Source organism: Miniopterus schreibersii (genome assembly GCF_964146895.1).
Source record: "Miniopterus schreibersii genome assembly, chromosome: 18".
Taxonomy (NCBI): domain Eukaryota; kingdom Metazoa; phylum Chordata; class Mammalia; order Chiroptera; family Miniopteridae; genus Miniopterus; species Miniopterus schreibersii.
The window spans coordinates 39,428,175-39,449,281 of NC_138121.1; positions in this window are offsets into that span (position 1 = coordinate 39,428,175).

The following is a 21,107-nucleotide window of genomic DNA, read 5'->3' on the forward strand; positions in this document are numbered from 1 at the left end:
TAAAGCTGATGGCCAGTTAACTTAGTAGCCAGCTAATAAATGGACAGAAATTTCCTAACTATCTTAAGTGAATAATTGCTGAGGGGCTGTGCTTTCAGCACTCAGCCAGGTAGTTGACAATTTTCCCTTAGCTGTCACTTCCGGATCATGCAGAGCCTCAAAGTCAGTCAGATGGGAGAGCTTAGGGTCTTCTTCAGTCGTTCTCATAGCTTTTTAGTCCCCAGGAATTTGTTGCAGCTTTTCAAAGTCCCTTTGGCTATCTCATTCCTGAACTTCTCCTTTTATGCTTTTCCTTTTAAGCTAGTCTATTGTTTGCCTCAAATATTATCTATTGCCTCAGGCAGCAGCTATGTTAAAACACTTGCTTATAAATGTTTTTTGACAAAATGCCCCTGGGATGAGAATTTTAACAATGATGAGCTCTACGTCAGGTCAAATAAAGACATAACTTCCAAGTGGTGTCTTGTAGGGAACCACCAGGTAGGCCAAATGATCATTCTCTGATTATTTTCTCCCTTTGGTAGCAGAAATACAGGCTGTTATATTTCAAGGCAGTTGCTGAGTTGAATGAGTGAGGGGATCTTAAAGATCTTCTTACTCATTATGGAAATTCATTCCAGACTCTTCTGGACTTCTCTCAGTGACAAAACATTCACTGAAACATTCTAGTCCATTTTTGGAAGGCTGTTAGGATCCGTTTACTTAGTCTTCTGTGACCCCTGAACAGCTCACTGGGACTATCCACCTGTAGGCTCCATGAGGCCAAACGTGGCAGCAGGGAGGCTTTTGTCCTAATAATTCCTCTGTTTCTGTGACACTGGCTTGAGTTTTGCAGCTTCATGTAATGGCCCTAGACACCTGGGGGCTGGGTACGTCCTTCGTTAAGAGACCCAGAGGTAACAGAAATGGTCCCAGGCACATTCATGGTTGGGTCGTGTTTGGGAAAGCTCTCCAAGCCTTGGAGCAGGGATTCCACACCCAGGTGGTAGACTGGGCAGGTCGGGTTGCGCTTCTTTTTACTTTAATCTGCCTGCTTTTGTTTTTAAAGTGAGATTGGGCCATCACCTAGGCACTGCTTTCTCCAGAACCGACACACGCCGTGTGAATGAAGCTACTGATGAGCGACAATATTTTAATGTTAACTAAGTATTCCATGTGTCTCATTCCCTCAGAGAGCGACCGCTCTGTTACGGACCAGATGAAAGCACCACTCGTGCTTGGAGGAAAACAGAATACATGGAAAAGGAAGTATTTTCAGTTTTGTAAGTACTCAAATTATCGTTGCTTTTTAGAAAAATTGAGATGACCCTGAGAGGGCGAGAGCATACTTGATGATAACACGCTTGCACGGAGGGAAGCCACCACAGAGCCTCAAAGAGCCTCTCCTCTCTCTCTCGGCAAACACAGTGGAAAGCTGTAACCCCCCATCAGGGAATGCCCTTTCCCGGGCTTGCTCAGGGCCCTGCCTCAATCCCAGAAGGTGAATCTTCACAAGTCTGACTGATGGGAATGCCATTATCCTTGCCTTGGTTGGTTGCAGGAACAGTAGGTGACACAATTCTGACCAATGGGACGTGCCTGGAACCCTCCACTGGAGACGAGGGGGCGGGGTGCAGAAGCTCTCAGACATTATAAAGGGACGGGAGCAGGGGCTTTCTGTGCTCTGCCTTTGGGGGCTGCTGTGTGCCTGCGTGGCACGTGGAGTCCTTGCAGCCATCTTCATCCCTGGGGTCCCACCTAGAGGAAGCCATTCCAGAGGATGCCAGGAAAGCTGGACAGAAGCTGCGTCCCATACTTTCACCTCTGGGCTTTCCTTTAAGATCATAAATCCTCTCCCGCTGTTTTAGTCCTTTGGGTTCGTTCTGTTATTCTGTCCCATGCTGCTCAAAGCACCCTAAGCAAGTCCCCACAATATGGACTTGAGTATTTATTGGATTTCAGTGATGAGGAGCTACGGGTTAATTTTAAGAAGGGGATGGGTTGGCACGCTTAGGTTATGGTCTAAAATGAGCACTCTGCCTACAGTATGAAGAGCAGTTTGGGGAGAAGGGGGAAGGGGCTGGGGATCCAGTGGACTAGTCCGCAGGAGAGATGAGGAGGCCTTGGGCACGGTGGCAGAGGCAAAGGCAGGGAGAAAAGCATATGTTCAGGAAGAAAAATCTCATATCGCCCTCCCCAAAAAGCCTTCTGTCTTTCTCCATCGCGACCCTGCGATGACAGTCGCGAGGCCTTGTCTGGGGACACTGGTCCTGGTTTGTATCATTCTCAGCGTCCCTCCCAGTGACCTGTGAGCTCCCTGAGGACTGAGACCCAGCCCTGGCCTTCTCCCCCAGCAGCGCCCTTTGCAGTGTCTGCCGCACAGGTACACTCGCCATGTCTGCAGAGCCATGTTTGCCTGGAGGACACAGGCTCTGTGGGCGCTTCCCTCTGACTGGCCGGCAGCCTCACCTCTGGTTCTTGTCCACCCAGCCGTCCCTCTGTGCTCACAGCCAGGGGACCTGACCCTGAGGGAGGGAAAGGGGCCCCAGCTCTGAAAACGTGGTTCCACATGGGAGAGCAGCCCTGCCTCTCGGGGCCTTGGTTTCCCCCGGCAAGGCAAGTGGAGAGGGAGGGCGGCTGGTTCCTGAGGATTGCCCCTGCAGCTGGGGTGTGGCCTGCTTCCTCAGAGGCCCCAGTGATGCCCCTTCTTCCTGGGCACTAAGTTCTGTGCAGGAAACTGGGAGGAGCGCCATGAGGAGCCCGCTCAGAGGGAACAAAACGACACTGAGTCATAAAATCTTCCTTTCGCTGCAGGTTCACATTTTGTGCCTTCGGTGGGACATGGGAAGTGGGGCTGTTGGCTTTGAGGACTGTTCAGTTCGAGAGGGCAGGTAGATGATGGCCACCCACACCCAGACAATAGCCATTGTTTGCACCCAGCCTGCAAGCCCGGCTGCAACCTGGCCCGGGCCCCGGCCGGCCGCACCTGGAGTGCACAGGCCCCGTGCAGGCTGCCCGGCTCTGAGACACACCAGACGGACATAAATAATCCGCCACCAAGTCTCAGGCTCGACTATAAAAAGCGTGCATATGCTCCGTGCAGGTTTTCTTAAGGTGAGGACAGAGCCGGGCGCACAGAGCTTCCAGAACTGCCCATATGGGGAGGCGGGCTCGCGCCGAGGATCCTGCAGCCAGAAACGGCCCATCTGCACTGTTTGCAGGTGTTTTGAATGATTATATTATTAGCTCTGTCTGTTCAACTTTGCTTTTTTATGGTGGCTTTAGTACTGCAGTAAAAAAAAGAGGAAAGAAAAGAAAAGAAAGAAAAAGGAAATATAAGGGCTGCCATCTGGCTCCGGTTTGTGGCAGGACGAGGGGAGAGCCCCGCTGCTGCCCCGGGGACGGGAGGCCCGATCTGCCCACTGCTGGCGCACTGGGCTTGGAGGAACAAGTGCCCTTCTTTTGCTGGTTTATTTCCTTACGTTCCCCTCCCCACCACCTTGACGCTGGGCCACTGCCCGCAGCCCCCCTTCTAGAAGCAACAAAGCCTTTTGTGTTTCTTTTCCTCGGGAGCCTGTGTGGGACTTAAAGCAAAAGCCGGGAGAATCCCTTGTCCTTTGTTTTGTGAAAGCCCAAGTCACAAGGACTGTGACCATGAGTCCACAAGGGGTGGGGACCTCGAGCAGCAGCCCCAGCCGCAAGGAGGGCAGAGATCCTGGTCCCAGGATCCTGGCCAGCACTACCCCGGGCTCCTGGGCCGTGGCCTGAGCAGGTAAGACTTAGGAGGGGACAGCTTCCTGCAGGCGGTGTGGACACACCCAGGTCCTGAGCCCTGGCCCTGGTGGTAGGCCGCGGGCAGCTGCAGGTACAGACACTGAGCGACTAAGCCGGCGCGGGCTGCATGCATCTTGGGGGTGACCGTTTGGAGACGGTGAGGACACCTCCCTGGAACACCTGTGTGGCCAACAGCTCGAAGGCTGCGCTGGACCTGAGGAGGTGGGTGATGCAGCTCACCTGTGGACAAAATACCTGGACAGGTGCCTTCGCATGGAGTGAAGTGATTGTAAATTAACATTCTAGTGTCTTTGGTTAGAATAATGGGGAAATGAGGTACTTTTGGTGCTGTGGAGCTGGGAGCCACAAATTCATATCTGCACGGGTACTTGCGAGGTGTCAGGGCGAAGTCCAGATGCCGGGTCGGTCGGAGCCACCAGAGCCTGGAGCTGGCAGGTGGAGCCCGGCCCAGGTCTCGGCAGGAGGGGCTGCGGGGTTTGGCTCTCGGGGGAAGTCAGGTGCGCAGTCCTGGGCTGGGGCACAGAGAGGCCCGATGCCGATGAGTCCCAGTGTCAGCATGAAGAGCTGAGACTCGGCCTCAGCACTCACACTGGATGCGCTCGAATTCTGACCCTCTACTTGTTGGCTGGGTAACCAAGAGTAACTGCTCACCTTCTCCCCCTCCCCCCCTCCTTCCTACTGCCTTCCTTTCTGTGTCTTTTTTTTTATTTTTTAAAAACATAATTTATTTGAATTGAGATATTTTTAAAATATAAAAATCGGTTGTTTTCTTTCTTTCCTCTTTTGCTCAGATTCCTAACCTATAAAGTTGGGGACCTACCACCCCAGGCCACAGAAAGGATCGACACACACGCTGCAGGACCTCAAGGTGAGAACCCATCAAACAGCCACATAAGCAGCTGTAACCAGCGGTAACCCGGTGGCTGCTGGTCCCCACACTGCAACTTCCTTTCTCCTTTCTCTACACTGAGAGGCAACACAGACAGAATTTAGAGCCACACAACCAGGATTCAAAACAAAATTATTTAGTGTCATTAATGTCATTGTCGCCATCCAAGTCTTTGCTTTGTCCTTTTAGCGCAGCTGGGGTCCCACTCACCCCTGTAGCACTCTCACCTCGGTCCCCACCACCAAGAGTCACATTTCTTTACTTCCCGCTCTGTGTCCTGCCTCCTTGCAGCCTCAGCACCTCCACCCAGGAGGCAGAGGGCTGGGGAGCCCACCTGGAGCCTGAGCTGGAAAGCTGTGCCCCCCACCCCAACACGCCCCCTCAGGGGAGTAATCAGGCCAGGGCCTCAGACGTGAAGCTTACATTTAACACTTTCATTGACCCTCAAATTCAGCCTCATGGCTTCATGCTCAGAGTGTCTCCCAGGCCCCTGCCAAGCTTCCCCAGACTTCCAGCAGGTGGACCAGGAGGTGGGAGTGTTTGCTCCTGGTTTGGCTCCTGGGATGGGGTAGAGGTGGGGCCTGGTCAGCCTCAGGTCAACCCCTGGTCCTCTGGTCACCCACAGGTATGCCCTTGACCTGCTGCTGCTCCACAGGACCCGTGGTTTGGCCCTCAGTGTGCTGCCCCTGGCCTGACTTCTCTCCTGTCCCCCACAGTCTTTGGGGACCAGCATAGTCCCTGGAAGGCACCGATTTCAATTATAATTAGCAGGAAAACTGCTTTCTAATCTCTTCCACCTCAGAATGCTCCCTCTGAACAATTCTATGCACTCAGCACTTCTCATATTTTTTTACCTCCTGTTCCCAAGGCAGACGATCAGACTGGCATGAGCATCTGTTCGGAGCTGGTCCCTCAGCCAGGCGAAGGCAGGGCGGTCCCGCAGGGCGTGGCCAGGCAGAGGCCCTCTCTGGCTTTATCTTTTTCACAGGGGAAAACTGCTTTACAAACGCGCGGAAGGAGAAAACTTGGCCGTGTGGGTGGAGGCGGAGCTGGCCCAGAGCCCTAAGCCTGCTCTCTCACAGCCGCACCCGTCTGTAAGAGCCCCGTGTCTTCAAGCGGTCTTCCTGTCTTCAGCACACACTTGGTGAGGCCACGTATGAAACCACACCACGGGCTGGGGAGCGGTGGGGGGTGCTCCTGTTGTTGACGTGGAGACTGTTTGTTACAGGAGCCAGCGTGAGGCAGCCTGACCGGTGAGCGCGCTGCGCGTGGACGGGTTCCTGCCCTTGGGAGCTCACTGCCTAGCTGCGAAGACAGACGTTGGCCAATGTTCACTCTTGCTCAAAATCCACGCGGGGTAGAAGGCTCTCCTGGGAGGCCTTTCAAGGGGTAACTCAGGGAATCGGGCCCCTTCCATCTTGTCTTTTCCATCTTGGCGTCTTTCCCACCCATCCCTTGGGGTGGAGGAAAGAGAAAACTAAGAAGGAATGAAGGCGGAGGGCACTTTGGAGGAGAGGCAGGGTGAGGGTGGGCCATCCCAGCCTCGGTCCCCGCTTTCATCAGCAGCTGCACCTCCCCTGGTTTGTGCATCAGGATTTGACTGCACTGTCTTTTTCAGATGAATTCTGCCACTTACATTTGTAACCCACCAGATTAGATGATAATCTGAGATTCTAGAATTCCCACATATGTGCTGGGGTAGGGGAAGAGTTGTCCTCAAAGATTATTTTGCTGTTGTTTTTAACTTGGTTTTGAAAATAATGGGGAAGCTGGCCTATTTCCCTCAAATATTAATAAGTTGTCTCAGTTTCAGAATGGAAAATGTGGGCTGACCTAAGATATGCGAAAGGAGTGAGCTAATGACATAGGAGCCGGGAGTGCGAGGAATGCTTCATGTGGACCCAGTGCCCAGTGTTCTCCAGCCCGACACCCACACCTGAGCCCCATCTCTCTGCCCCGCCCCCCACTGCTGGCCAAGCCGTGGGACCCCCAGGGATGGCTGTCACTGGGGACCTGGTCTTCCCAACTGTAGAACGACTGCAGTTTTCAGTCTCCTCCTTCCTCCATCCTCGCTTTAGCTCTGATGTCTGCGCTGGAGCAGGAAGGGGGACTGTTCCTCTGGGGCACTGCTCCCTGAGCCATGGAGAGGACTCTGGCTTGGGGAAAACAGTGGACCGAACTCAGGATCTTCTAGGCCCCACTCCCAGCTTCACGCCATTTTCTGTATTTTCTTCCCCAACCCCAGTAGCTAGGCAGGGACCTGTAATCACCTCTACAGATAAGAAGACGCAGGCAGTGAGAAGGGGGAACTGCTTCTCTGAGTTCTCCATATGTCTAAATTCTGCGGAAAGGCCCTGTAATGCATAGTCCGCAAGTGAGTTAGCTGAAACCTAGTGTCGATTTCAAATGTTAGTCTATTCCTCACATTGACCTGTGACTGTGTTGAGCCTGATCAGCAGCCTTGGTTTGCACTTTCTTCCTGATCAGGAAGGATATGCCCCACAGAAGAAGGGCTGAGGGACTGCCCGGGCAGGGTGCTTTGGGGTGCCCCTTGCAAATCACCTCCCTGTGAAGCTGAGAAACAACCCGGGACCTCTGGGCATGGAGCCGACCTGACTGTCAGAGCCCTGGCCCAAGGCTCAGTTGCACCCACCACAGTGGCAGTCTGGGGTCTTCTCCTGCTGGTCCCTGTGGTGGTCGTGGTGTGACTGTCTCTGCACGGGACGTACACACACGCAAATGATTCCCGGGTACCTCTCTCAGGACAGCCCATCAGACAGAGCTCGTAAGAAGCCTGGATGCTAGACAGGTGGCTATGAAATCACAGGAGATGGCCGTACCAACTTTCCACGTGGCCTCATCAATTCACATCCTCTGTTTCTGGGTTTGGGGTTTTATGGGGGGTGGGTTGTCTCTTTTGGATGCATTAAAAATTAATTACTTAAAAATGGGTATTCTGAAATCCATTGTTGAGCAATAGGTCCTGAAAAAGACCATAACTTTTGTTATTGTTTAAAATTTATAATATCCCATTTGCTTTTCAGGCTTCCTCAGCTCATCTTCCCTGGGAACAGATGCTGGGGGTGTCCAAGACTGTGCGCTTTGCCTCTTGCATTGGGTAGGGACTGTGTGCTTTGCCTCTTGCATTGGGTAGGGACTGTGTGCTTTGCCTCTTGCATTGGGTAGGGTCTTGATGATGGAGGAAGAATCTGTATGTTGAACATTTCAATTGCAAGCCCTACCCCCATGAAACTGGATTTCCCCCAAAATAGGTGAGGTCTGGGACCTGTGCCCCACCTTTCAGAGGCCCCAGCAGGGCTGTGCCAGGGCTCCCTCCTCACCCCCTTGGCCCTGGAAGACCCCATGTGACTGGGAGGGTGTCCTCCCTTGGGGACTTCGATTCCTACTGCTGCTTCTCCCTGGGAGAACTCCTACCGCACAGACATGACCCAGAAACCAGTCACCCACTAGGACCCTGGCACCCCAGATTAGCAGAGGTGCAGAGCTCAGAGACTCTTAGACTGTTCTCAGTACCACACCCAGCAGTGGGGATTCCACAACCCTGAGGGGCGGCAACAAGAAAATCTAGGGCTCCAGGTCCTCTTTCCAGGGCCCTTCATGTTGAGAGCAGACAAAAGCGTCTTTCCTACCATTTCATGGGATACAGTTGTCAAAGTTGTATAATCATTTGTAAAAATACCCCATAATAGTAACTATGGGTTTGATACAAAACAGAATAAAAACTGGCCATCCGTGGGCCTAACATCCATTCATCCTTTCACATAATCAGTGGACATCGGCTGCTCCTCTAAGACAGGAAAGTCACACCAGGAACGAAGCCACCTGAACCTGCTCAGCACCCACCATGACACAAAGTAGAGAGACTGAGGGACCAATAAGGAAATGCAAGCGAATTGCTCTTCCAATGAGCAGGATCATTTGCATCCACCCATTTCCCCTGGCAGCTCGAGTCAGCCGTGCAGTCTGGGAGACTGGGAGTCACCCGGCATGTCCGTGCAGGCCTGAGGTGCCACTCGCACTCCCCTTCTGGTGGTTTTTTTGTTTTCTCAGTATCGGGGGGCTGTGTGTGGTGAGAGAGATCTGCTCTCTTGCTCTAGAACTTTCTTGCCTTTGCAAGCTCCTCACTTCCTGCCTCTGGTTCCTGCGACTCACTGTGGCTGAGCCCGAGGACACTGCTGCGCTGAGGGGAAGCATGTTCTTATAGGCGTCTCTAGGGGAGGAAGGGAAGGGAGCACCCCAGGCCCCTGCCCTCCCCGGGGCCCGGCAGAGCTGAGGCCTGTGGGGCTGACTCTCACGCTGTGTCTGAGCCCTGGGAAGTCTCCGAGTCCTGGGAGTGCGAGCGGGACACAGAGAGGCGCTGGCTGCCTCTGAGGCCCTCTGAGGAGCCTGCCCCCAGGATGTGGCCGGGCTGGGCTTTGCCATCCCAGGTAACACAGAAGAGGAGTGAGTTGACACGCTCCCTGGTTCACGTTCGCATGTTGAACCGAAGCCATGAGACAGTTATTGTCTGGCGAGCAGGCTCTTCAGTTGGCCTTAAATTACACAGCCCCGTGTCCTGGAATGAGCCAGATGGAGGCTCTTTTCCTCTGCCTGTCTGCTCTCTGTTCTTCCCTCTCTGTTGAAATATGAATCCAGTGGAAAAGTATGTTGTTTTGGATTAGGAGAGGAGGAGTCTGGAGGGTAAGGTGGCCTGAAGGCCAAGGCCGGGACATGGTGAAGGACAATTGGAAGTCTCTGCCTTCCAGCCCCACCACGTTCTCCTGTCTGTCCCCTGCGTCCGCCCAGTGTCAGCAGCTAGTGCCTCACCTCAGCAACAGGAGAGTGAGAGGGTCAGCCCTGTGGGACCCCAAACCCATCATTCTGGCCCATTCCCCAGGGCAACTTTGTCCAGCAGGAAGAGACTTTCCATTGTCTTGACCTCATTTTAAGCTCTTGGGCACGAGCTCCACCCACTAGTGTGAGAATCCTGGTTCACACCCACCACCCACCAGCCCCTAAGTGCCCCCTGACTCACCACAGGGCCCCACAGACTCTCAGCTCTGGGATGAAGGCGGAACTGAGCTACTGACGCTGAACCATGTGAAGTTGCCAACAACTGACTGCTCTTCAAATGACAAAACCTGCCATTTCATATGATTCAACCTAGACAAATTATACCTGCCTTTAGTGGGGTCTCTGACTTATCAATAAACAATTCTGAACCTTATACACGGGGATTTGCTGAATTCATGCTTTCAAGATATTCTCCAATCCTATTACCAGGGAAGCATAGACTCTATTTTTAGTTTTTCATGTTAAACATCTTAAAAAGTTAAAGCCATACGTGAGAGTGCAGGGAGGAGCCCACTGGAGACCAGTGGTCACCAAGCCCCTGCCAGGTGTGTCCCTCCCACCCAGTCACTGAGAAGCGGTGGCCAGCCAGCAAATCACTGAAAATAGTCAGCATGTGTTTCTAAAAGACAAGAAATCTTTTCTAAAATCTAATCAAAACATTTCAAATTATCAACAATTTCTTAATATCATCAAAGATTCAGTGCACACCCAATACATATGATCCAATAAACCTGTGATTTTCAGCCTTTTTCATCTCCTGGCACATGAGCTAATTACTAAAATTTTGTGACACACCAAAAAATATAGTATTTTTTTGTCAATCTGACCAAAAAAAAAATAGGTATACGTTTGATTCCTTCCCACCAGATGGCTGTGGGCTGGCTGCTGTCCTTTTCAACTTGACAATCTAAGGGCAAAGGGGTCAGTGTCCCTACTAAATAGTCAGGTGTTGCATGTTTAAAAATGTTTGCAGCTCATGCTGGAAAATCGCTGCAATAAACCACAGTCAGTCGAACTCTCATTTCAGCCAGGGTCTGAGGAGGCCCCCGCCGTGTCTGGTAGACGTGCTTCATCTTCGGGTTTTCCTCCTGGGTGTTGTTTTAATCCAATTAACCCTCTAACAGTCCCCTGGCCTGGGAGGACACGGAGGCCTTTGGAGGTTAAGTGGCTGTGTCCAGGTTCCAGAGCGAGTCAGTGCCCAGGGCAGGCCCAGATGCGGGGCTGGGGGAGCCCGCAGCCTGTCGTCCCTCCCTGCCCGGTCACTCAGGGTTCCCGGAGCCCCGGGTCAGCACAACTGTCCTCCTCGGACCACGGCTTCCTGTTTCTCTCCCACGAGGCCACAAAACTGCTGCAGAAGGGGTTCAAAGGGTTTCCTGACACACAAAGCCCCTAAAAGGCAATATTTTGATGATTTAAGTGTAAATGATCAGAAACATGTGGCCCTCGTTTCCTCTGGAATCCACTTGGGGATGAAAATTAAGGAGAAACGTGCTTGGAAAATACAACCCAGGTTTCCTCAACCCCCTGAAGTGGGTTAAGATGCTTAGCCCTCTCTCCCGGGCTCCCACTCAGCAGGGCCTTAAATCTGTACAGAATTCGCTACCGGGGGGCCATGACCTTGTAAAGAAAGAGAGGAGGGGAGAAGCCAGAGACACAGGGAGTGAGGGAGCGTGTCCCACGGGCTCTGTCTGCCAGGAAGAGGGTCCGGCTGGTCCTCTCAGAAGCTGCCCCAGGACGTCCCTCCAAGGTGCCACCTGTCCTCAGGAACCCAGCCACAGTCTGGCCACCTCCCTCCTTTCCCCTGAGAAGTAACCACTGGGAGTCACATGAGGCTGTGGCACCCTGGGGAGAGTCCCCGTCCTGGGTGTGGCGAGATGGGACTCTTCCTGAAAGGTAGACAGAACTTCAGGTAACCCTGGGGCCCAGGCCAGCAGTTTCTGGTGTAGGAACAGGGACGGCAGAAAGAGACCCAAGGGCAGGAGAAATCGCGGGAGGAAGGAAGGAAAAATAGAGAAGATGAGAAGGAAGGGAAGTGGAGACAGGGTGTGCAGGGGTGAGTGAGAAGGTGGCAGAGCCTAAGCTGGCTGGGGACCCGGCCATCCTGCGGGTTCTGAGATGGTTTGTCACATTTCCAAGAACGCCCCTTTTATTGGGCACACTAAAAAACATGTGAGAAGCAATTTTGGGCAAGATAACTGCACAAATTAGGATGGTCTTCCTCTCTCTGCTTTTTGTTTTAATCATCAAAGTCAGCAGGAAAGTCTCCAGACTCCCTCTCTCTGCTCCTCTCTCCCCAAACATGCTCCTGGGGCCAGAGAATACCCTCGGGTGGGAAGCCAGGGCTCCAAATGGAAACTGTTTTCAGAGTAGGCGGCCTCCAGAGTAGAATCAAAAGGTTGGCCGAGGCCACCACCTTTGCCCAGATGAGCAGCTGGAGCCTGTGGGTGGAAGGAGCACTGCCAAGGAGCAGAGGCGGGGAGCTGCTCCTTCCCAGCAAGAGACGAGTGAGCACCCCCACAGCCCGGCGGCAGCCACGCGCGACGGACCAAGCCCAGGCCCAAGTGACCCCTGTCCCCAAGCATCCAGCCTCTTCCACCTTGATCCAAACACAGAGAATTGGAACATCCCTGTGCTCTGGGCTTGGAAGGCCTGGATCGAGCTCACAGCTAATCAGAAGCAAGTGCGGGGCAAGGCTGTGCCTGACCCTGCGGGGGCCACGTGCGTTACAGGAATGCCGGTGTGTCTCCTGCGCATCCTAATGAATAAGTGGGCTGCCGCCCGCTGTTCGCCTCCCGTCAGCTGCACTGAACAGTTTCAGAACAAACAAGAAGTGTCTGTGTTTCTGGAGACCCGCGCGTGCACCAGTAACGGCTTGCTTTTCTTTAACCTAGAAGTTGGGTAGTTATCACTATGACTGCATTCCAGCACGGAAGTAGCTGAGTAATGAATTGACGGGCCATTCATGGTGCTCCCTGCAGAAAGAGCCGCTCTGAGGGGTACTGGCTCTCTGGGTTTTGGAAACTGTCCCTGATCAGGGTGAACGGCCTGGAGGAAGCACACACCGGCACATGGCAGGGGATCTGTCAGAGCTGGGGGCGTCTGCAGGGCTGACGTCCCCCATGAGGCTCACAGCACAGGTGTGGGTGCCGCGCCCGCGGTGCTGGGGACAGATGAGGCTGCCCCACAGCCGTCACTGTCACACCTTAACTGGGGACAAACTTGAGTGGGATTGTTGACCAAAGGGGTCTGCAGGACTGAAGGTCCGTAGCTACGGGGTGTCGTGAGAAAGCCGTAGGGGCTGGAAGACACATACCCACAATGAGCTCACTCGTCCTTCCATCTGTCCGTTCGTCCATCCGGTTATTTGTTCGTTCATTAGTTCCTATATTCTGATAGGACCCACTGCAGCAGGTGGTGCCCCACCTTGTCCTGCAGAGACTCAGGTGAGAGGTGACCAGAGCTGCCAGGAGACCGGGTGTTGGGAAGCATCCAGGACAACAGGGTCTGAACCAGTGGCTGCCAGTGAGCAGAGCAGGGAAGGGCTGTGAGACCTGGGGATCCGTCCTGTGAGTTGGGTCTGTCCTCTGATGTTACACAGTGTCCCTGTGCCAGGGGACCCAAATGGAGGCCACAGTGACATGAGTTAAAAGGATACATCGGTTTCCTGCATCCACTTGTAATGAACATGTGAACCTGTTTACAGCAACTGCCTCCTGAGTCCTGAAAACACGAACCCCATGTCCTGCAACTGTCTGCATCAAACCCACTTCAAACCCAAGTTCCTCTCTTGGGCAAAAACTAAAATGAAGATGGACTCAAACCACTGAGAGCTCAGCCACCCAATGCACTGTCCCTACCCAGGAAGAATGTGGGACCTGCCGAAGCCCGTGCCACCCCCAGTACTCGTCTCACACCTCCCGTCTTCCTACTGCCAGGAGCAGATTCCACGTCCTGAGGAGGCAGGAAGGACAGGGCTCGGAGAGGGGCCTGGCCTGGTTCCCAGCATCTGGCCCGGGCTTCTCACAGAACAGGGTCCTCGAGGGTGGGGCTGGGGCCTGCCCACGGCCAAACAGCTCCCAGGGATGTGAGGCTGGGCCAAGACACCCTTTTCGATGGACCGAGGACCCCCACCTTGGACCCAGTCCTAAAAATTAGCTTCTTGAATTGTTTTGCTGGTTTTTTTGGATTTGGTTTGTTTTTTTAAAAGAACAGCTGTGTTCAGTGACTTCTCCAGTTTGGCTTCCTGGTAGCTAACGTCGCAAAGCACACTAAAAACCAATTTTACACTTAATAAAGTTTAACTATTCAATATTTTTCACTCTAAAACTAAATAACAGACATTTAAAAGAATATTTCTTTTTTAATGACACTCATGCCACTGTGTTCTAAAGCTGAGTGACATCACCAAGCATTCCTATCTTCTCACCTGTCAAGCGCTCCTCAGTCAAGTTTGTTCATATTTACAGTATCTGTTTGGATGTTTCACCACTATCAGAAGATCTAACATCTGTTTCTCCAGGATCCCGCATTCGTTCTGTGGTTTACAATAGTGGAAACCGTGTACTGAGGCTGGGTCCCGGGAGCCGCGGGAAGAGCGGGCCTTTCCCCGCACCTTTCCTGAGGGGCTCGGCGGAGGGGAGCGCCCCTGCTGCCCCCCGCAGCGCCCTGTAGGGAAGGGGTCCTCGGGTTTCTTCTCCGGGGAGCCCAGTGCACGGGCACGCTCGCCTGGACATCCGTCTTCAGCAGCCCTGCCCGGCCGCAGCAGCTTCTGCCCGACAGCACGTGAGCCCGTCCCGTCCACCACGATGCCTTTCCTCTTTCCGGAGAGATGTCTCGTCTCCAGCTCTCTTGGTTGCTTTTTTTCTCTCCCTTTCTTTGCCTTTCTTAAATTTTTCTTTCATACCTCTTACTTCTTTCGGAAGGACGAGGACCGGGGAGGGGAAAACTATTGTCAATTAACAGCAAAACATTTTCACCGGGTGCTTCTCAATGATCACGTCAGCAGCAGTCCCTTCTGTGTAAATTGTATTAAAAGAAAAACTCCTCCCGAGCAGAAGGCCCCCCAGGGATTGTAGCGAACTCAATGTCTTGTTTTCTCTGACGGAGGCTCGTCCTCCGGGAACGACCCTGCTCAGAACCCCGAGGAGCCAAGGTTGCTGCCTCCCGCGGCGAGATTTAACGTGTGAAGTGTGTAACTATCGTTAGGTCTCCAACGCTCCAGACTCCTCCCTCCCTTCCCACAAGTTCGAGAAATACACCCACAGCCAGTCTCCACGAGAGATTGATGCTCATTCTGTGTCAGAGGCCTGGTCCCCCGACATCCCCATAAATTTGTCTGCTGCAAGACCATAAACATAATTCTGAGCATGGAAGTTATTAGATTTGAATTAATTGCTTTTTTGGTTGTTTTCAAATATGCAAATCGGAATAGCCAAAGAAACAGGCCCATAAAAAGCTCCACTCTCCTGGAGAGGTTCCAGGTCACCCTTCGCCAAGGTGACCTGCCTCCTCTCCAAGAAAGGCGCAGGTGTGTTTGAAGAACTGATGCACCCACATTTCTTCTTGGCCTGACTTTGTCCTGGTCCTTAGGTCAGCAGTAGTGTTGCTTAGAGCCTCTCTGACTTTACCTGGCCACCCAAGCTGACCTAGGGCTGTCGTGTCCGCTGCAGAGAGTCGGTGCTCTTGGCCCGCCTTTGGAGCTGTGGGGAAACCGTTTCATAGGCGAAGCTGGGTGAGAATGCCATTGTCATAGGAGTCACCCAATCACGGGTTGGGCAACTATGGGTTGGTCTTCTCACCAGGCTCCTCAGTGAGGTCAGAAATGTCTCTGCTTCAAGTTGCTGTGGCCCCGAAGCCTGGTTCTGAATGGAGACTCAGGGGCCTGTCGGGGGGAAGTGGTGGCCCACCTGGGGAATAACTTTTGTAAACATCTGACTGGGAATCTCCCATCAACCTTCTGAGCTTGGGAGACACCCGGCCTAAGCCAGCTCCAGTATGACAAGGTCCTGGTGCTTTCTTGGCTGTGCTCCTGGGATGCCCTGAGCTTTGCCCTAAACCCACTTTCTCACATTCTCTGCTCAGACCCATGGACAGGCAGCACTGTGGGGTGCTGAGCCCTTGGTCACCTCTGCTCAGGGTGTGCCTGCCCCGACCAGCGCCCCATGTTCAGAGCCGGGGCCCAGCGCCCCGCAGCGGACACGGAGCGGCTGAGTGGACTGCCTGCGTGTGTGTCAGTGGGTGGACACGCAGGCAGGTGGCTGACCAGAGGGAAGGGGTGCAGTGTGTCTGAGTCCACTCGTCACCTTTCTCAGGAAGATCTCGCAGAGACTCACCATTTAACACTGTTTGCGCAGCTGGGCCAGGATCCTACAAAGGACCCACATTTATCACAGTTATGTAACCATTTGGGACCATTGGCTCTGTCAGACCCAAACAGAACAAGCGGAAACTGTCTGCAAGGGTCTAATTTGTAAACCAGAAAGAGGAGAATTTGTTTCACAGATCTTGGAGATTTCGAGAAGCCACCAGAGGTGAGAGAAGCCACTAAAAGTTGGTGACAGCAGGTACCCGGCACCACTCCCAGGTCCTTTCAGATCCAGGGGCAGGTCATTCAGTGGCAGCTGGGCCAGGGGAGGTGGTGCCCTAGCGAGGGGACAGCACTCTCGGCATCTTTTCCTTCTCTGACTCCCGGGTCTCCCACTGGCCCAACATGGCGGGAACCACTGATGAAGAACCTGGAACAGTGGCCATGGGCACCACAGCCAGGGAGGTGTGGAAAGGTCTGAGGACAAACAGGCCAATACCCTGCACACTGACAAAATTGAAATCAATGAATATTTAAATATATCTGCGATGTCACGTTTTTATTTCTGCCAAGCAACCGCAAATGAACGCTTACATACATTATGAATAAATTATGTGGGGCTGTGTGCATTTTAATATGCCTGGGGGGCACCGGGGACAGCGAGGCCTTTAAGTGACCCCTCCTGACTCCGCCTTTGTGCATGTTTCAGGGCCCAGACTCCTGTTCTCTAGTTGAAGGACTTTGGGAAAATTACTCAGTTTCCTCACTTTATAAAAAGTCTTGTCAATTTTCCAGAATCCCCATGAAGCTAAAATGAAATTGTGCTGCACCAGTGCCCTAGTGCCCAGCCGACATAGCCGGAGCCACTCGGGTTCTGGGGACCCTGCATGGGGACAATGCCCCCCCCGCTCCTTGTCGGGGGCATCCTTCTTGAACTGAAAACTCCACCCCATGGACTCATGGTGGGGAGACTGGTGGGGAGGGCAGCGCCCAGACCTCGCCCAGGAGGGGGTCAGCTGAACGAGGCGCCTCCGCCATGATGCAACGTGCTTAGTATGTCAATATGTGTACACACAGTCTTCCCAGTTGTAACTTCTAAAATAAAATCTTTCTTTTCTTTCTGTTTTTTCATTTGTCAATGTGTTTTTAAATTCTACTTAATAACGTTCATCACCTTTGTCACGTGTTTAACAATAGCCCCTGGGACTCGGGCCCCAGTTCTGAAGAGGACACTGATGAAGTGACCAGCACGAGGGCCATGATGACTGAGGTCCTTCTCAGGCGGCCCCGTGCACAGTGATGACCTGCACACCCAGGGCCTCGCCCAGCTGGAGCTCACAGCCTGGTGGGAGAAGCGGGGCTTGTACACCTGGCCGTCAGAGCCTGTGTGCTCGCCCTGCGTGGCCCCTCCTGGCGTCTCAGGTGCACAGGGACGCCCAGCCCTGCACCAGGGCCATTCACAGGGAGCTTCATGCAGCCGTAAGTGCATTAGTCAGAGTCCTCTAGAGACTCAGAAGCAATAGAGGGGCATTATACGGAGCTGGCTGACATGATTGTGGAAGCAGCCAAGTCTCTAGATCTGCCCAGTGAGTCAACAGGCTGGACGCCCAGATGATCTGATGGTGTAATTTCAGCCTGAGGCTCGAGATCCAGAATGAGCCGATGTATCACTTCAAGTCCACAAGCAGTCAGGAAAGAATTCCCCCTTAGTTGGGGGAGGTCAGTCTTTTAGTTCTATTTGGGCGTTCGACTGACTGGATGAGGCTCACCCATATTAGGGAGGGCAATCTGCTTTGCTCAGTCTACCAAATTAAATGTCAATCTCATCCAAAAACGCCCTCACAGAGATACCCAGAGTAATGTTGGACCAAATATCTGGACACCCTGTGGCCCAGCCAGGTTGATCCATAAAATTAACCATCACAATAAATACCACGTTTGTAAAAAATTTGTAGTTTCTATTTGCCTATTTAAAAACTCCAGAGGTGGTGAGACTCAGGGAGCTCAGTCAAAGATGGGCCTTTCTGCAGGCTGTTTATGGCCTGGGAGGAGCCCCTGAGAACCCCTTCACCTCTCCAGGTCTCAGAGCTTCCCTGTGAAAAGTGGAATGGGCAGATGACCCTGGAGACCCCACCAGTCCTTAAAGGTGAAACACAGTAGCGCCCCCTTACCCGTGGTTTCACTTTCCACTGTTTCAGTTACCCATGGTCAGCTGTGGTCCAAAAACATTAAATGGGAAAGTCCAGAAACAAACCATGTTTTAAACTGCATGCCATTTTGACCAGCAGGATGAACTCTCACAGCGTCCCACCCCACCCTGCCTGAGGCCAGTGTCTCCACACTGGGCACACTGCTGCTCAGACCTTCACTTTAGCCCCGTAAGACCTAGAGTTGTCATGTCACTTATGCCACTAAGTTTGTGCAGCTTTGCAGAGTAGAAAACTAACACGCCAACTCCCGGAAAAAATGTGGAAAACAGAGTCTAAAATACCACCCACAATGCCAGTCCTCGGAGTGCCCACCAGGAGCAGAGAGGTACAGATTTCCCCCCAATTTTTCCGTGTGTATTCAGTGAGTAAGAGAGAGAAATATAAATACATTAGTTTACATTGGCTATCATTTATATCCTGTTTTATTTCATCTAACATTTTAAAAAAATCTTCCTGCACCAATACATTTTTTTCAAAAACATGTTATTGAGTATAATGATTCATAATGTATTCACTTCCCCTCTTTTTAATAGTTTCTAATATTTTCACCAGCATAAAAATTGCCAACGAGAAAATTCTCACACATCCTAGTGTTAGGATGTTAGAAGGTTATTCTCCCTTTTTTGCTATAAAAGTTGTGACTATTGCCCAGCCGGGCGTGGTTCAGCGGTTGAGCGTCGACCTAGGATCCAGGTGATCGGGGTTCGATTCCCGGGCAGGGCACACGCCCGGATTGCGGGCTAGGCAGCCGATCAATGACTTTCTCATCATTGATGTTTCTCTCTCTCTCCCTCTCCTTTCCTCTCTCTGAAATCAATAAAGATATATATATTTTTTTAAAAAGTTGTGACTATTTTCCCCCGGTTTTGTTGGTTTTAATTTATTCACAGTCATTTTTGATGTATGGCGATCTCACATCTTGTCTTAGCCCATGGGCCAGCCTTCAGCACCTCTTCTCTCCCGCGGCTGGATGGGCAGCCCCACTCTCAGGCCTGTGTCTTCTTCTAGCTCTTCTGAGAGCTGTTTTCATGTGACCTTCGGTCCAGCCAGTGTTTAACTTCCCAGGAAACCGGACACTGCTGCGTGGGGTTTGCACCACCATCTGTTGCGCGGTCCTTATCTTGGGAGGTGGATGTTTGATATCAGACTGCTCCTAAAATGCAAGCTGTCCTCTGTCAGCACCTCCGCAATCCGGAGGGCCTGACAGTCGCTAATGTCTGAAGGTCTCCCTGGCTTGACTTGAAAACTAGTTCTTTTGGTTTGTGTCTGTTCCCACCATCACTTGGGGCCACCTTAGGTTACAGCCTGAAGGTCTCTGGACTTCACGCCAGACGGCAGCACCAGATAGTGTCAGCTCCAATTCCACCTCCAGGGAGAAGTGCCCTCCCCAGGTGAAGACACATGTTTCTTTGTCGCCCGTTCTGTACGATGGCTTTCTTTCCGGTGGGCATTTACGTGGAGGGTGCACCCTTGGTGCCACAGGACCTCCTCTGCTCGACTTTGTCCTGGGGGATTTCTTCTGTTGTTGGGGGTGGAATAGGCATGTCCTACAGACAACAATGCATCTCAGAGTCAGGGACACAAGCTGTGTCATGTAGCCTTGCAGAGGATCTCGGGTCAGCCTCTGGCTTATCTGGCCCGTCTCACTTCTCTGCCTCCTCATAACTGCACCATACGAGGCGGCTTTGAAATTGTTGTTTTGTTTTCTTTTGTTTTAATATCTGGTAAGACAATTTCTTCTTCATGACTCTTTCTTTCTAAAATGTTCTTGGATGTTTGTCTCATTCCATGTTAACCTTGGAATTAATGTCGCACGTTCTCCTACATCATCAATACCAGTAAGTGAATAATTTTTTGAAAAGCTCTGCTGGGATCCTGATTGGCTCTTATTAACCCTACGAATAACTATGGGGAGAATTGAATTGATACCTTTACAATACCCAAAAACCAATGTATTTTCTAATCAAAGCTCGATATATTTCATCATATAAAAGACTTTTATATTTTTGTATCATTAAAATTTTATTCATCTGAGATTTTTCATATTTCTGGTTAATGACATTTTCCTAGTCATATATTTTAGTGTTACTGAGAAGGAATTTTTTTTCCACTAATTTTCTAGTGCTTTCTGGATTTTGATTTTCTAACTAGTCACCTTTCTGAACTTTCTTCATCTTTCTCAAACTATATTTTCACTATTTCAACATACCGTCAACTTTCAGATTGACCAAGATTTTAAACACAAGTCCTTTAGGAGGACCAAAGAAAGGCTGCCGTGGTAAATGAACGCATTGTTTGCAAAAGTGCATTCTGGTATTTAAAATCCCGCATCTCAGCATGAAGGAGCTTGGGTTTTCTAAGCAGCACAATCATATTATTGGAATATAATAATAGCATCACTTGTTCCCCTAATTTCTCCTGTTCTCTCTTACGTGTTATTTTATTGGCTACTACTGGTGATAGTGTTCTTGATTTTAATGAGAATGCCTCTAGTGCAGTGGTTTTTAATTACTTAATTTTCCTTCTGTGTGGGAAAGGTTGTGTCCCTTGGAAAATCTGCTGAGAGATATGCACTCTGTCCCTGAGGTACAAGCAAGTCCGCACCCACACTCCACCGGGTTCCTGAGCTCCGAGCTCTTCAGCCCCCGGGGCTCCCGAGCAGCACCGGAGTCTACGGAGCCTGATGGGGAGCCCTTCGCTGGGATTTTACCTCTGGGAAGAATGTTAAATGGCCATTGAAGATGGATAATCTTTGCCTGATTAGGATATTCTCTTACTTTCTGTTTTAGTTTTTTCCCTTTAAAGTCAGCAATTAGTGTTGAATTCTAATAAATACTTTTCTTCACCATCCTTATAATTTTAGATTTTCCTTATCATGTTTTAATCTTTTATTTTTTAAGCAGCTAAAGGTTTTGAGCAAAGAAAAAGAATATTGTCTCTAATCGGGAAGATTAATTTGTCATTTTTTTTGGTTGCTGAAGGGACGGACCCTAATTCAGTCCACTCATTCGGTAACATACGTCTGCATCACCGGTTCCTGTGTTTCATGCTCGATGCTCTCTGGATTCTGTATTTC